We start from the raw sequence: 14,102 nt of genomic DNA, 5'->3' as shown, positions 1-14,102 counted from the left end.
TTGGGTAGCCTCAGGCAGTGGCTAAATTAGCACCTCCTTAGATCCAAGAGCCAGTGTACCCAGTGATCAGAGTGGGACCATCCAGAATACAACTCCTCAGGTCCATAAGGGACACACTCAGGGGGCAGACTCAGTGAGCACCAAAGCCCCACTGAAGCAAGTCTTGCCCCAGAAGGGTGTCTTCAGCACAGAAGTTCTCCCACTGCAGACACAGCCGATTCTCATAACCAATTGGCCTGGAGGTCAATTCATCCCAGTGATAACTACAACAATCAAGGTTTAACTACAACAAGACTACAACAAGACTGTGCACAAAGCCCACAAAGGGGTGCACCAAGAGTGTCCACCTCAGGTAATTGGGGAGGCTGAGCCACTGGGCCCTATAGGACACCTAGCACACAAAGCCACTCTACCAACACAGGGAAGCAGCCAAAATGCAGAGACAAAGAAACAGGTCACAGAAATGGAGGAAAGCAAACGACTGGATATAGAGTTCAAAACCACGGTTATAAGGTTTTTCAAGAATTTTATGGAAACCGCCGATAAATTTAGTGAGACCCTGGAGGATATGAAAAAAGACCAACTAGAAATTAAGCATACACTGACTGAAATAAAGAATAATATACAGAGATCCAACAGCAGACAAGAGGATCCCAAGAATCAAGTCAAAGATTTGAAATACAAAGAAACAAAAAATACCCAACCGGAAAAGCAAAATGAAAATGAATCCAAAAATATGAAGATAGTGTAAGGAGCCTCTGGGACAACTTCAAGCATACCAACATCCGAATTATAGGGGTGCCAGAAGAAGAGAGAGGGCAAGATATTGAAAACCTATTTGAAGAAATGACAGAAAAGTTCCCCTACCTGGTGAAAGAAATAGACTTACAAGTCCAGGATACACAGAGAACCCCAAACAAAAGGAATCCAAAGAGGACCACACCAAGACACATCATAATTGAAATGCCAAGAGCAAAAGACAGAGAATCTTAAAAGCAGCAAGAGAAAGACAGTCAGTTACCTACAAGGGAATACCCATACAACTGTCAGCTGATTTCTCAACAGAAACCATGCAGGCCAGAAGAGAGTGGCAAGAAATATTCAAAGTGATGAATAGCAAGAACCTACAACCAAGATTACTTTATCCAGCAAAGCTATCATTCAGAACTGAAGGTCAGATAAAGAGCTTCACAGATAAGAAAAAGCTAAAGGAGTTCATCACCACCAAACCAGTATTATATGAAATGCTGAAAGGTATTCTTTAAGAAAAGGAAGAAGAAAAAGGTAAAGATAAAAATTATGAACAGCAAATACATATCAACAAGTAAATCTAAAAATCAAGTGAATAAAAATCTGATGAACAGAGTAATCTGGTGATTATAATAGAACCAGGGGCATGGAAAGGGAGTGGACTGACAATTCTTGTGGGGGAAAGGGGTGTGGGGGGTGCAGGAAGAGACTGGACAAAAATCGTACACCTATGGATGAGGACAGTGGGAGGTGTGAGGGCAGAGGGTGGGGTGGGAACTGGGTGTAGGAGAGCTATGGGGGGGGAGAGGAACAACTGTAATAATCTGAACAATAAAAATTTAATTAAAATAAATAAATAAATAAATAACAAAAAAAAACAAAATGAACTAACACAAAAACAAAATGGGATGGTGGTAACCCCTAATGAAATAATAGATCTAGGCAATGATAATCAATAGCTCCTAGCATAACAAAAAGAAACAACCAGACATTATGTGTCTGCTGACAGAAGTACACATAATCGTCTTTGAAGGAGTCTTACAAAAAAAAAATCTGAATAATATCAAACCATTAGTGTTAACTACCAGTTTACAAAAAATAAAGGGGACAGAAAATATGTTCAATGGTATCTTGAGGATGTAACCTCCCAAATATATAATGTGGAAAGCTGTAAAACAAGCAGCCTATTTTCTTCAACATTATATTTCGAGGAAAAGAGAATCAACAGATTAATAGTTTTAAGAGCTATCTCAATCAAATGTAGTGTTTGGTCTTGTTTGCTTTTTGATTAGAATGAGCCAACTGTTTTTTTAATGGAATCATTGTTAATTTTTTTTTTTTAGGTATTGTGGATATATTTTTTTAAAAGAGCTATTTTAATATAAATACCAATTTTAATGGAATCAGTTAAATAAAAAATAAAATAGAAAAACAGCCTGGCTGGTTTGGCTTAGTAGATGAGCGCTGACCTATGAACCAGAAGGTCAGAGTTCAAGTCCCAGTCAGAGCACATGCATACTGAAATATTTACAGGTAAAATGCTATAATGTCTAGGATTTGCTTCAAAATAATCCAGGAAAGGATGGCCAAGAGTTGATGCTTAGTATAGCTGGGTGATGGGGTACTTGGAGTTAATTGCACTACTTTCTTTTATAGTTTAAATTTTTCCTTTATAAAAAGTGTTTTTAATAGTTCTTTAAAAAGCAATTCCAGATTAAAGGGAATTTACAACAAATTGTATGTAGTTCTCTTGAACAAGTAAACATAAAAGATAATTTCAGGAGAATTGGAAAATATTTGAATTTGGAAAGGTCATCAGAAACTATTAGGAAATTAATGTTATATTTCTTAGGCGTGATAATGATATCAAGGATAGAGCATACAATCTCTTTGCTTTTTAAATGCATAATGAAATGGTTAAGAATGGGCTGTCATGCCCTGGTGAGTGTGGCTCCGTTGGTTGAGTATCGTCCCACGCGCCAAGGTCACCTGTTGATTCCCGGTCAGGGCACATGCCTGGCTTTCCCGCTCAATCCCCAGTAGGGGGCGTGCAGGAAATTGAGACGCCATCTAGCTCTCTCTCCCGCTCGCTCCCTTCCTCTCTCTCTAAAGTCAATAAAAATGTATTTAATAAAAAAAGAAAAAGAAAAAAGAACGGACAATGATAATGCCTTAAGACAGCAGGACCACCTCCACTCTCCTGGTGCTTACCTAAGAACACAGCGTGAGGAGCAATAAGAACTCTCAGTTCACACTAACTCAGGGGGAAAGGCAGTCGGAATTAGCAAGAAGTCTGTATTGGGAATATTCCAAGGGAATTTTATTTTATAAATGCTGAGTACATACAGTGATTCAAATGAATTTCCAGAATTGTTTTCCCACAGAGATTCTATCATGACCACTTGCAAAGTGGGGAAGTAGAGGATTGGGGGAGTGGTAAAAAGCACTTACTAGCCCTGACCCATTTGGATCAGTGGGTAGAGCATGGCCTGCGGACTGAAAGGTCCCAGGTTCGATTCCGGTCAAGGGCATGTACCTGGGTTGTGGGCACATCCCCAGTAGCAGGTGTGCAGGAGGCGGCTGATCGATGTTTCTCTCTCATCGATGTTTCTAACTCTCTATCCCTCTCCCTTCCTCTCTGTAAAAAATCAATAAAGCATATTTTTTTTAAAAAAAAAGCACTTGCTATATTATGAAATCTAGTTTTATTTGTCAAATTGGCATCTTAAACTCAGCACTGTGTGACCCAGTGGCTTTCAACTCTCCCTGCACATTGGACTAACCTGAGGACATTTTGGAAAATACTGATGTTCAGCTCCATCCAGACCATTTGGATCAGAATCTCTGGAGCTTGCGCATTGGCCATCTTTTCAAAGTTCCCTGCGTTATTCCCATGTACAGCCAGGGTGAGAACACAAGTTTAACCCTCTGCACCCCAGTTTCATCAAGTGCAAAATGTGAGTAATATCTTCTGTTTTAGCTGCAACTGAGAATTATTGTGAGAGGTCAATGAAGTAGCATATGCAAAAATACATGGAAAAGTATACTGTTTTATGTAAATGTAGGGTCATGTTTACATGTTAGCAATCAATGTATAGCAATCCTTTAAAAATGTTTACTTCTTGGGCCGTTGGTTAGTTTGTTGTAGATTAAATATGACTCAGGATCATATAAATTCCTTGGTGAAGAGTCAAATGTGACTAACTGCTTATCATCAGCCCAGATCAAATTAGCATTGATATGGAGAAGCCCAAAGTAACGAGTCTTTAGTTTACTTAATTATGAAAAGCATAAGCATTTATACATGTAATCATTACACACATAAGCATTACGCATATAGATGTCATAGAAATGCAAAACATAAATTGTAGCTCAAGTTAAGTTTGGCTGCCCAAGGAAAAGAAAAAGAAAAATGAGGCGTCACCTGTTGTGAACTAGACACTTCCATGTGTACTGACTCTTTAAATGGCAGCTTAGCCCTGGCCAGGTGGCTCTGCTGGTTAGAGCATCATCCCAATAGTCCAAGCTTGGGGGTTCGATCCCAAATTACAGCACATATAAGAATCAACCAATGAATGTATAAATAATGTACAAATTGATCTTTCTCTCTCTCCCCCTCTCCCTTCCTCTCTCTCTGAATTCAATTTAGAAAGATATTTTTAGCCAAAACTGGTTTGGCTCAGTGGACAGAGCGTCGGCCTGCGAACTGAAAGGTCCCAGGTTTGATTTCGGTCAAGGGCATGTACCTTGGTTGCGGGCACATCCCCAGTAGGAGATGTGCAAGAGGCAGCTGATCGATGTTTCTCTCTCATCGATGTTTCTAACTCTCTATCTCTCTCCCTTCCTCTCTGTAAAAAATCAATAAAAAATATATTACAAAGATATTTTTAAATAAAAATAAAATGGGCAGATTAACCTATCATAGTATATTTTTGGTAATTTTTTAAAATATATTTTTACTGATTTCAGAGAGAAAGGGAGAGAGAGAGAGAGAGAGAGAGAAGCATCAATGATGCGAGAGAATCATTGATTGGCTGCCCCCTGCATGACCCCTACCTGGGATCAAGCCCGCAACTTGGGCATGTGCCCTTGACCGGACTGGGACCCTTCAGTCTGCAGACTGGCTCTCTATACACTGAGCTAAATTGGCTAGGGACCTACCATCGTATTTTTGAAACATTAAGTCATGAAATCAGTTTAGTGAGTATAACTAGTCATATTAAAATGAAATACAGTGGGAAAATAAAAATATGAGTACAAGAAAAAATGAGGATTACAAAGGGATCAGAAAGGTTTAAAATACCTTGCCTCTAGGTATGCAAGTTGGAAGGAGGACTGGATGAGCTATAGAAACTTTAAGCTCCCCTCTCACAATGTTCAAGCAGGTATTTGATCAACATTAGGGCAGGTAACATAGGCCACAGATTGAAAGAAAATATTTACAAAAGACTTATCTGAGGAAGGACTTTTAACCAAGATATAAAAATGATGTCTTAAAACTCAACAATAAGAAAACAATAACTCAATTTAAAAATAGGCCAAAGAGCGAACACATACCTCACCAAAAGAGATATTTGGGTAGTGAAAAGATGTTCAGCAGCATGTGTCATTAGGGAATTGAAAGCTAAAACAATAATAAAATACCACTACATATCTATTAAAATGGTTAAAATCCAAAACACAGACAACACCAAGTGCTGACAAGGATGCAGAGCAACAGGAGTATCATTCATTGCTGGTGGGAATGCAAAATGGTGCAACCATTTTGGAAGACAGTTTGGCAGTTTCTTGCAATACTAAACATACACTTACCATACAATAAAGCAGTCATGCTCCTTAGTATTTATCCAAAGGAGTTGAAAACTTGTGTCCACACAAAAACCTGTACACAGATATTTATAGCAGCTTTATTCATAATTTCCAAAACTTGGAAGCAATTAAAATGCTCTACAGTGCATGAATAGATAAACTGTAGTATATCCATACAATGTAATATTATTCAATACTAAAAAGAAATGAGCTATCAAATCATTGAAAAGCATGGAGGAAACTTACAATCATACTAGAGGCCTGGTGCACGGATTTGTGCACCGGTGGGGTCCCTCAGCCTGGCCTGTGCCCTCTCTCAATCCAGGACCCCTTGGGGGATGTCGGAGGCCCGGTGCACAGATTTGGCCCAACCCCTGAAGGCCAGGCTGAGAGACCCCTCATGCACCAGGCCTCTAGTATGCATATAAGATCTTTTGTTAATCTCTCCTTGCCCTCCCCCTTCCCCCTTCCCTCTGAGATTCATCAGTCTGTTCCATGTTTCCATGCCTGTGCATTGAGCGTCTGCCCCCTGGTGGTCAGTGTGCATCATAGCTACTGGTCAAACAGTCGAACAATCGAAAGTTTGGACTGTTGCTTAGGCGCATATATATATAATATATATGTATATAATATATATATATAAATGAAAGAAACCACTCTTAAAAGGCAACATACTGTATAATTCCAACTATATGACATTCTGGAAAGGCAAAACTATGGAGATAGTAATAAGATCAGTGGTTGCCAGGAGTTTGGGGAAAGGAAGGGATAAATTATTAAAGAATGGGGGATTTGGGGGACAATGAAACTATTCCGTATGAAACTGTAAAGATGGATAATGTCATTATGTTTTTCAAACCCATAGAATATACACCTAAGAATGATACCTAATGAACTTTGGTAAATGATGTATTAAAGTTGGTTTAGCCGTTGTAATAAAGGTACAACTCTGTTGCAGGATATTGATGGTGGGGGAGACTGGCTAGATGTGAACTCTACTTTCCAGTCAGTTTTGCTGTGAACCTAAAACTGCTCTAAAAAATAATATTTTTTATTTTATTTTTAGAGTTTAAAGTGAAAGGAGTTTATTAATGAAGCAGTGAGACAGAGAGGAGGCCACAGACAGAGCAACCTAAAGTCTTTTATTTATTTTTTTATTTTTATTTTTTTAAATATATTTTATTGATTTTTTACAGAGAGGAAGGGAGAGAGATAGAGAGTTAGAAATATCGATGAGAGAGAAACATCGATCAGCTGCCTCCAGCACATCTCCTACTGGGGATGTGCCCGCAACCCAGGTACATGCCCTTGACTGGGATCGAACCTGGGACCTTTCAGTCCACAGGCCGACGCTCTATCCACTGAGCCAAACCGGTTTTGGCAACCTAAAGTCTTTTAATATAAAAGTCTTTTAATGTAAAAAAGTGGGGCCCTAGCTGGTTTGGCTCAGTGAATAGAGCATCAGCCTTCGGACTGAAGGGTCCCGAGTTTGATTCCAGTAAGGGGCCATGCCCAGGTAGCGGGCTCAATCCCCAATAGGGAGCGTGCAGGAAGCAGCCAATCAATGATTCCCTCTCATCGTTGATGTTTCTATCTCTCTCCCTTCCTCTCTGAAATTAATAAAAATATATATATTTTTTAAAGTGAGGGTGGGGGTGCAAAGGGACCAGGATTATCTTGAAACACCTTGCCTGTAGGTGTTCAAGTTAAAAGGCCATGTTCTGGAGGACTGCTTGAACTAGAGAGCATTTAAACTCTCTCATGATTGTCAGGCAGGCATTTGATTTGCATTAGAGCAGGCAACTAATGTGTTTCGCAAAGGGTTAGGATCCCAGAAGTCTGGTAACTTGAACCTTGTCTAAGAAATGGATATGGAAATTTTGAAGGCAATTCTTTTCCCCTCTCACACCCCCACTTAAATAAAATAAACTAAGTTCAAAGCTTCCACATTTCTTTGTGTAACTCTGGACTTGAAGACTGACTTTGCCTTTGATATTTAGAAAAAAGACCTTGGCCCTGTCTGGTGTGGCTGTGGCTCAGTCGGTTGAGTGTCATCCCTTGCACCAGAAGGTCACCCATTCGATTCCAGTCAGGCCACATGCCCAGGCTTCAAGTTCTATCCTAGGTCAGGGTGTGTATGGGAGGCAACCCATTGATGTTTTTCTCTCACATCAATTCTCTCTCTCTCTCTCTCTCTCTCTCTCTCTCTCTCTCTCTCTCTCTCTCCCCCCCCACCCACTTCGTTCCTTTTCTCTGAAAATCAATAAAAACATTTTTTTTAAAAGACCTTGGGCCTTGCAAAGGTAAAACCAAGATTTCATCCCAGAGTAGAGAAGGAATTAAACAACTCTGAGATGACATTGTAAAGGCAAGCCTCATCGAGGAGCTTAGGTTGAATCCTAACGGATTGAGGAGCCATGGCAGTCCTGAAGCAGAGAGGTGACATGGTCAGATTTGTTTTCAAAGGTCACAGCAGTGACTGGGTTGAGGATTTGCGCTGGAGGCTGCCCGATCGCATGGGTGAACCTGCTATAGACAGCAGCTCAGCGCAAAGAACTCTCCTCCGAAATATCTTCTACCGGCCACATAGACATCTGTCATGCCACAGGGTGCACGTGTAAGAGCAATACGATGAAAGGTTGACATTCTTGTTTGGGCTGCGATTTAAATGTAGCACGGCCCCAGCACTAAGCCACGTAATCTTACAACCATCAATTATAATAACAGTGCTCGCGTAGTGGTGTTTTATGGCCAAAAGATTAAAACAGAAGTCAACTGTAGTTTATTGTTATTTAATAAGTTTTTTTTTATACTTGACATCTGGAAAATGACATGATGTGACACAGTAATATATTACATTAGTTTTTGCAGGCTAATGAGAAGAGGACAGAGGCTCCATATAACATGTAAACATGCACTCATACCAAATGAAGGCTGCATGATGTCACAGCAGGAAATCCCAATCAAGTTTCGTAGTGGTCCTAATGCGCCAAGTTCAATGAAAAGTGGAAGTTTATTTTTTAAAACTGAACAACGGTCCCACATTTTTATTTTTTTAAATATATTTTATTGATTCTTTACAGAGAGGAAGGGAGAGGGACAGAGGGTCAGAAACATCGATGAGAGAGAAACATCGATCAGCTGCCTCCAGCACCCCCCCTCCTGGGGATGTGCCCGCAACCAAGGTACATGCCCCTGACCAGAATTGAACCTGGGACCATTCAGTCCACAAGCCGACGCTCCATCCACTGAGCCAAACCAGTTAGGGCTGGTCCCACATTTTTAAAGTTATGTGAATGAGTCATTTGTTTATTTATTTCCTCCAATAATCTAATAGAAAGTTCTGGGTTAAAACTAGACACTTTTTTTTCAACATCTGCAATATTGAACTTGAAGTTCAGATTTTTTTTCCTGTTCCCAATTCCAATAATAACTGGCTTCTATACTCATTTGATGCGGCTTTATGTAACACTAACTTAACTACAAGGGAACAAGACAGTTTTATGAAACTATCAAGTGACATCTCGTTAAATTGACGTTAGAGGAATGCTCTCTGGCAAACATTTGTGAAGTATAACATCCAATTATCTCAAACAAGTAAACAGGGCCTTGAAATTATTAATATCATTTTGCATTTTTGGTCTAACAAGCTTAAATGAACAGGCACTCTCTGCATGTGTTAATATTATTAAAACTAAATTGCACAAGCAGATTAAATAGAGAAACTAAATGGGGACACATTTTTCTATTTTTCCCCAACATTGGTAATTGTAGTTTAGCAAAGCAACATCATTCATCAGAGTAAATTAATGTCACTAATATGATGTTTTGAGTTTATGGTTATTTAACTTATAAGCTTATTTTATTTTATGTTTTATAAGCACTGTAAGCATAATAAGCTTATAAATAATTTATGCATTTAAATAACATTTTGATAAAAATAACTTGTCAACATTGAGGAGCCTCTTTTTCTGTTTAAAACAAGATGAACAAAATTAAAAGGTGAAATGAACATTACTCAATTTTAAGAAATATGGTTCTACCAAATTCTCCATCTTGCTTAAGTTAAATTAGTTTTCTAACGGGAAGTCAATAACATTCTAATTAATATACTACCTATAGAGTTGTAAGATATAGATGCAAACCGTAAAGTTAAATTCCAATGTAATATTTACTATACAAAGTAGATTCTTAAGAAATGCTTTTTTAAAAAAATTGATTTCAGAGAGGCAGGGAGGGAGCTAGAAACATCAAGGATGAGAGAGAATCATTGATTGGCTGCCTCCTGCACATCCCCCACTGGGGGAGGGGATCGAGCCCACAACCTGGGCATGTGCCCCTGGCTGGAATCAAACCTGAGACCCTTTAGTCCACAGGCCAACGCTCTATCCACTGAGCCAAACCAGCTAGGGCAGAAATGCTTTTTAATTACTCAGCTGGGAGAGGTAAAATAATATAATAAAATATAAACTTGTTCCCTAGTGGTTTGGCTCAGTGGATAAAGTGTTGGCCTACAGACTGAAGGGTTCCAGGTTTGATTCCAGTCAAGGGCACATGCCTGAGTTGTGGGCTCGATCCCCAGTAGGGGGCGTGCAGGATGCAGCCAATCAATGATTCTCTCTCATTGATGTTTCTACCTCTCTCTCCCTCTTCTTTCCTCTCTGAAATCAATAAAAATATATTTTAAAAATAATAATATATAAAGTTGTAATAGTCCCAAGATTAGTCCAATAGCCATATGGGTAACTACACCACTATGTCTTTAAATTCAATTTTAATTTTTAAAATGATGACTATGTCTGTATTATGTAATCATCCGTAAATCCTATATAATAATGAGGTAATATGCAAATTGACCTTCACGCCCTCACAAGATGGCTGCCTACGATCAGGCCGGCAAGGGGGTTAGTGAGGGACGACCAAACAACTGAACAAGCAGGCTGCATGGGGCGACCAGGCTGGTGGGGGGGGGGGAGTTGGGGGGCAACCAGGCCAGCAGTGGGGGGCAGTAAGGGGTGACCAGGCCAGCAGGGGGGTCAGTTAGGGACTATCAGGCTGGCATGCAGAGGCAGTGAGGGGCGATCAGGCTGGCAGGCGGGGGGCAGTTAGGGGTGATCAGGCAGGCAGGCAAGCAGGTGAGTGATTAGGAGCCAGCAGTCCAGGATTGTGAGAGGGATGTCCAACTGCCGATTTAGGCCCAATCCCAACTGGCAGTCAGGCATCCCCTGAGGGGTCCTGGATTGGAGAGGGTGCAGGCTGGGGAGGGAACCCCCCCCCCCCGCTGTACACAAATTTTGTGCACCAGGACTCTAGTAGAGGAATAAATAGAAAAAGTAAAAATCTCCCCGTCACTCTCCACCTGGTCCTACTTTCCACTCCAAAAGACAGTTTGGTGCCTGTCCTTCCAGATCTTTTTCTCTGTATTTACATACACTTATGTGGACCTATACAGCTATACTATTTTCGTTTGTTACATAAATGGGATTATACAGAATGCATACTGCGGATGGCTTTTCTTTTATACAACATATCTTGGATGTGTTATTATTTTTGAACAGGACTTTTAAATTCTTTTTTAAGCTGCAGCCATTCTTCTGTCACCTTTGGTGGAAACATGAGGAGTGAAGACCTCTTAGGTTTGCCTTTCTGCTGGTGGACTCTGCTGAGTAAGCATCGTTGGAGTCCCCCCTCCGCAGTCCTCATGTCTAAGTCAGAGTCTCCCAAAGAGCTGGAGCAGCTGCAGAAGCTCTTTATCGGGGGGTTGAGCTTTGAAACTACCAAAGAGAGTCTGAGGAGCCATGTCGAACAATGGGGACATTCGCAGACTGCGTGGTGAAGAGAGTGCTCCAGACCAAACCAAGTGCTCCAGAGGCTTTGGGTGTGTCACCATGCCACTGTGGAAGAGGTGGATGGAGAGTTGTGGAACCAGAGAGGGCTGTCTCAAGAGAAGAGTCTCAAAAACCTGGTGCCCACACAACTGTGGGAAAGATTTTAGTTGGTGGTATTGAAGAAGACACTGAAGAACATCACCTAAGAGATTATTCTGGATTTTATGGGGAAATTAAAGGGATTGAAATCGTGACTGACCGAGGCAGTGGCAAAAAGAGAGGCTTTGCTTTTGTAACCTTTGATGACCATGACCCTGTAAACAAGACTGTCGTACAGAAAGACCCTACTGTGAGTGGCAGAAATAACATCTTGATGCTGATGGGAACATTCAGTAGAGGGGAGAACTTGGCCAATGTCCTTGAGTAGGCAAGAGGGGATTGTTAGGTCTAGTGTATAAGGTTGGCCTTAGAGAGGAACACAGAGTATAGCAGGGTTTCTCAATTTCCACACTTTTGACATTTTGGGAGAGGTACTTCTTTGTTGGGGAGGGAGGACTATCCTGTGCATTGTGTTAAAATGTTTTGCAGCATCACTGACCTCTACCATCACCCCAGGTATCAAGAATGTCTCCAGAAATTGCCAATAGCCCCTGGGAGGCAAAACTGTGCTCACTTGAGAACTACTGATCTATAGTAACAGGGGGGAAGGTAAAGTACTATCAGAGAATGATAAGACAACCACTCAATAGCCTATCTAATAAAGAGGGAATATGCTAATTGACCCTCACACCATTGCAAAGATGGCAGTGCCCACAGCCAATAAGGAGGGAATATGCTAATTGACTGCCCCACCCTCAAAGATGGCGGCGCGCACAGCCACAAGATGGCCGGCAGGGGAGGGCAGTTGTGGGTGATCAGGCCAGCAGGGGAGGGCAGTTAGGGGTGACCAGGCCAGCAGGAGAGGGTAGTTGGGGGCGACCAGGCCTGCAAGGGAGGGCAGTTGGGGGTGACCAGGCCAGCAGGGGAGGGCAGTTAGGGGCGACCAGGCCTGAAGGGGAGGGAAGTTGGGGACAATCGGGCTGGCAGATGAGCAGTTAGGCATCAATCAGGCTGGCAGGGGAGTGGTTAGGGAGTGATCAGGCTGGCAAGCAGGCGAGCGGTTGGGAGCCAGCAGTCCCGGATTATGAGAGGGTTGTCCGACTGCCGGTTTAGGCCTGATCCCACAAGGGTCCCAGATTAGAGAGGGTGCAGGCTGGGCTGAGGGACAGCCCCTCCCCCGCCCCCGCAGTGCCCAAATTTCATACACTGGGCCTCTAGTATGAAATAAAAAGACAAAGCTGAATTTATTGCTTATACTAGAGATAGTCATAGCCATGTGGGTCAGGCATGGCTTCAAGCAGACCAACCAGACTGCTAATCTCATACTGGATTTTGAGAAAGTGGGTAATTCAGGGATTGGTGAACTTTCAGGAGTCTAATTCTGTTGACATCATTGTAGAAGTGATAACTTGGGTGAAACTATTGCTGACTGGCTGGCACTCAGGGGCATGTTTACTGAAGTGAGTCTTTCTGATTGGCTTATTTTCAGAATCAACAGGTAGTTGTTGGGTTGCAAAAGCATGTTCAATTGATCAACTGAACTTAAACTGGCTCTGATTTCTGTTTGTTCCCATGGGAGTGTGGGGAGTTAAGAAATTCTCAGTACTCTGTATGCTAGTGGATAGATGTGGTGGTGGAAATTTGTGGAAGTTTTCTTCTGCTTTAATTTTTTAAAAAGTGAAATAGGAAGTAAAGCCCTCAGCAGACAGGGAGAATAGCTAGGTGTAGGTGTTGAAGGTTTAAGAAAAAAGGTATAAAATACGTATGAAAGTAGGAGAGGAAGTGGACTAGGCAGTGGTCGCCAACCAGTGGTCCATGGACCACTGGTTGTCCGCAAGGTCCAAAAAGTTGGCGACCACTGGACTAGAGAACTGTAGTATGATTAATGTGCAGAATTAAGGGCCCATTGAGGTAAAAAATCCTAGATAATAAAAGCTAATATGCAAATTGACCGAACAGTGAAACGACCGGTTGCTAAGACCTGCATTGACCTCCAGGGGGCAAACGCTCAAAGCAAGAGGTGCCCCCTGGTGGTCAATGCGCTTCCACAGAGGGAGCACTGCTTAGCCAGAAGCCAGGCTCAAGACTGGCAAGCGCAACGGCAGTGGCGGGAGCGTCTCCCACCTCCACGGCAGCACTAAGGATATCCGAATGATGGCTTAGGCCTGCTCCCCAGGGCCTAAGGGCTCCTGGACAGCGAGAGTGTGCAGGCTGGGCTGAGGGACCCCCGCCATGAGTGCATGAATTTCGTGCACCATGCCTCTAGTATAGAAATAAATTAGCGTGTCGTGCATTTTTCTTTCATATTCAGTTGACTGGGTGCAGGAGACGTGAACTTAACTGTGATTGAGGTTTTGCCAAATAAGTACTATAAAGCAAGAAAGGTTCCAGGAACTTGAGAGGGTATTCAAGATAATGTATTATTTTGAGCTTATTTTGCTTTTTATTATGATATTGTCAAACATCTCAATAGTAGAAAGAATAATATAATGAATCCTCATGAGCCTGTCACCCAAATCCAACAAATAAAACATTTTGCAATCTTCTTTCTTTTTTTTTTAATTGATTTCAGAGAGGAAGGGAGAGGGAGAGAGAGATAGAAACATCAATGAGAGA

The 14,102-nt window shown here is 41.7% G+C and overlaps 1 pseudogene; it reads left to right on the top strand.

Moving 5' to 3' along the window:
* The first annotated feature begins 11,260 nt into the window (after nucleotides 1-11,260).
* LOC132211337 (heterogeneous nuclear ribonucleoprotein A1-like) lies at nucleotides 11,261-11,814 on the top strand (annotated as a pseudogene).
* The last annotated feature ends 2,288 nt before the right edge of the window (nucleotides 11,815-14,102 follow it).

The sequence above is a fragment of the Myotis daubentonii genome, chromosome 10 (assembly GCF_963259705.1).
Source record: "Myotis daubentonii chromosome 10, mMyoDau2.1, whole genome shotgun sequence".
In the NCBI taxonomy this organism is placed as follows: Eukaryota; Metazoa; Chordata; class Mammalia; order Chiroptera; family Vespertilionidae; genus Myotis; species Myotis daubentonii.
This window is presented reverse-complemented; position numbering and strand designations above follow the sequence as displayed.